Genomic DNA, 3,875 nt, shown 5'->3' with positions numbered 1-3,875 from the left:
CCGCCCGGGAGCGGCCGCCCGGCCCGGCCCGGCCCGGCCCAGCCCGGCCCGGCACGGCACCGCCCGTGCGGTTATGATGAAGCGCAGCAGTTCATTTTCAGTCGCCCTTCCACAAAAGGCAACTTCCGCACAGGAGAGTCTGAAATAGAATCGCCTCACTTTAGCAACGCTGGGGAAAAACCCGTGGCACCAGTTTTCACGTTGGCAGTAGTGCGATTTTTAATTACTCTGTGTCCTGCGCAGATTTGAGGTAGGCGGTGTGGTGATGCCTATATAACTTAGGTCAAAGTTACAAGGTGCTTATATAGCTTGAGTTATAAGATATCAATATAATCTGATATAACCTGGATCATAGCTTTTATACCTATATAATCTGATATAAATACTTTCCTAGACAATGTAATGGCTGGTACGTGGTTAACTAGTTGTTTAATGCTGAATAGGCAAAAAAAAAGAAGAAAAAACTCACCAGGTGGATGGCTTTAAACATTGGTAAGTATAATACAAAACTGGCAAATGTAAAGCCAATTAGCCACAAAATGAAGAATTTAGACTGATTGGGACCAGACAGACCAAGGAATGCCATATAACTACGTGTGCTCTGAAGACAAAGTTGAAAAGTTCAGACGTGAAGAAGGCCTTGGAGGCCTTCATAAAGACCCCTGATGACCCCCGAATTGGGGAGATACAAGCACAGTGCAAAAGAATGATCTAATAACCATCAGATCATACCAAGTAAATTAGTTCCAGCCCATATGTGATGATGTTGTAGTGCCATAGCAATACTAAGCAATTAAATATACCACAGCACTTGACAAGGGTGGGTGATTTAGGAGGAGATATCCCCCTGGCCACCAGCACTGCAACAAATACCTGCTCTGTAATACTTACTGTATAAATATACCACAGCACTTGACAAGGGTGGGTGAGTTAGGAGGAGATATCCCCCTGACCACCAGCACTGCAATAAATACCTGCTCTGCAGACATCAGTCTATGGAGATTTATTTCCAACCTATCTTTCAAGCATCTGTAGTAGTGAAAGATGCCAGGCAGGCATGTTCTTGAGGAAGGCTTTTTCTCCATCTTGCACCTTAGGAGTGCAGGAAGTGGGCAACTGGGGAGACAGACTAATGAGAAACACAGGGTCCAAGATGCATCCATCTATAAGTGCTCTGCCTTCTAATTATTATTTAAATGGTATGTATTTCATAGAACTGGAGAATGGTGTGAGTCGCAAGGGACCTTAAAGATCATATAGTTCCAAGCCCCCTGCTATGGGCAGGGCCACCTTCCACTAGACCAGGCTGTTGTAACATCAAGTACAAATCAGCAGCCCTATTAGGTTTGTCCTGTCATTTTAGTACGAGCGTTATCATTTCAGTGTCAGCAAATGAATGCTTCACCTTCCACTAGACCAGGCTGTTGTAACATCAAGTACAAATCAGCAGCCACATTAGGTTTGTCCTGTCATTTTAGTATGAGTATTTCAGTGCTAGCAAATGAATGCTTCATGAGTGTGTACATTTGCAACAGTTGGTGGAAGCACCATGAAAAAGTACTCAAAACTTTCCAGGATGCCTGTGTTTTAGCTTGTCTCATGTGCTCTGTGCAGTGCCTGAGCCATGCCATGTGTTTTTAGGCACACAGAAAAGAAGTGATGCAGTCTCTAGATCGTGACTTAACTGCCTGTGCAATTAACTCTCTTACAAAACCAGGTGGGGGTGGCACGAAAAAGAAGAGAAGTCCTTGGCAGACAGTTGATTGGAAAGCTGTATGGAACTGCACAAATTAAGAAACAAGGAAGGATAAAAGATGTACTGTAGCGTGGGAAAGCCTTGGGAGGAGAGCATGCAGCAGAGTAGTAAGGAGCCAGCTCAGAGCAGGTGCTGGGAATTGCATGGAGCTTTAGAGACCAAGGCATAAAACATTTAAGCACTGGTGAAAGAAAATACAGAACCAATCTGTGGATTTAGAAACTGAGGAAAATTACAGTACACCTTGAGATTTTCAAGGGAGTGTTTTTTAAAAACAGGACATCAGGCAGTTCCTAGAGGGTCTGGAAAATATTTTCAGTTGAAAACAAATACATATAAGACAATAATCCTACTTCCAGATATCTGAATAATCTATTATGGGCTACGGTAAGAAAGAGTCTGATTAAGTTGGTCCTGATACTTTCTGAACACCTGCAACCCCTTTTGGTCATCTTTTATATCTGGAGCAGACAGCTGTTAGGGACTTCATTATCTTTGTTTAGATACTTTACCACCTTTAGTACATTTTTAACAGGAGAAAATAAACAATGACTTAGGAAAATTAAAAACTCTTTCCAAATACTCTGAAGACAAAATTACGTCATTGTCATATTACACTGTACTTTTTTGAGGCCTCTTTGTGATTCTGGTTTAGTTCTTTCATTGGTAAAGAAATTCTCAGTTTAAGAAATAGTTATCTTCCAGCACCAGTCACTTCTCTGACTACGGCTATTCTGCTGTGTTCCTGTCACAATGCCTTGCCTTCAGGGTCCACACCAGCACTTTAGGCCCTCCATTTAGTCCAGGTTTCTTCTGTCAGTTTTCAAAAATCTAAGGAAAATGTTTAAGACATGCAGTTAGCTTGCTAACTGTACTGACAGCTGGTCTCACTGATACTTACCAATTACATCCACCCTTCTGCTCCCTCATACTCATCTACCCAGCACTGTATTACCACTCTCCAGATCTGTTCCTTCCCCCCCTAAGTAGAGGCTGCCCAAATTACTTCCCCCTTTTTTTCTGTTTCAGTTAAATTAAAGCTCCTTTTGCTAATACTACTGCCAGGATGTGGTATCTTCAAGATTACTTCATGAATACCTCCATTGGGAAAACATCCAGAAAGACTCCTCCATAGCAACAGTTAAATACCAACACTGATCTTCACTGTTTTGTTATACCTTTGATTTCATTTTCTTGAGACTGGATTTCCAGTGAATTCCCCAGATCCCTGATTCTGTGCTATCTCAGAACACATTTTCTCAAGACTCTAGAGTATCATTAGTCCCAACATACAGGGCAACCCCATCATTACTAAAATACCCTTATTCTCTGCAAGGCTGCCAGTCCCTTGCTAGTTCTAGTACTTCCTCTCCTACCAGGGACAGTCTCATTTCATTTGTTCTGCCATTGCTTTTTACTTCATTTACTCACCTCCCTGTGACAAACACACCTCTCAGTTCCACTTGTCACTTACTATCACTTATAGCTACTTGCAACACACTGCATTCTCCTATTTACACTAATGTAAAATGGAAAAATCCCTTTCAGGGGTAATTCTCAGGTGCTTATTCTGCTGCTGAGTAGTCCTTTCAGCATCCTTCCCCACCAGAGCATATATTCTGCTTCCAGGTGTATCAGAGTAATCATTCATGTGGGTTCTACGAGGCAAGTTTTTGTTCAAACAATATATTCTTGAAAGGAAAATAGATGCTGTAATATCAATCTACTTCCACCATCAGCATTCACTTCAGATGTATTTAAGATTCACAGTGACTGTGGATTGATGACACCTGCAATGACCTTCCAATAAACAGTTACTCTGGCCTGCAGCTTGCTCCTTGCAGTGCTTTTTCTCGGTGTTTCTGAGTGCAGTTTTGGCAGCAAGCCACAGCAGCACTGTGATATTCTAATGCCTCCTTGTACGTAAGTCACATTTCTGGAGAGTGATGTGTAGTGTGGTATCTACAACAACTAGTCAATGAGCCCTAATCCCCAGTCCTAGGCCAAACTAAGGACCTCTGTAGAAAAATCAGTAATGTTTTTTCTCCCTCTCTTCCACAGCATACCTCACAGCTATGCTGCATTTTTATCCCAGAATTCCTGACTCTGGCCAGGAATA

This window comes from Passer montanus, unplaced genomic scaffold (genome assembly GCF_014805655.1).
Source record: "Passer montanus isolate IOZ18808 unplaced genomic scaffold, ASM1480565v1 scaffold14, whole genome shotgun sequence".
NCBI lineage: Eukaryota > Metazoa > Chordata > Aves > Passeriformes > Passeridae > Passer > Passer montanus.
Note: the sequence above shows the minus strand (reverse complement) of the source record.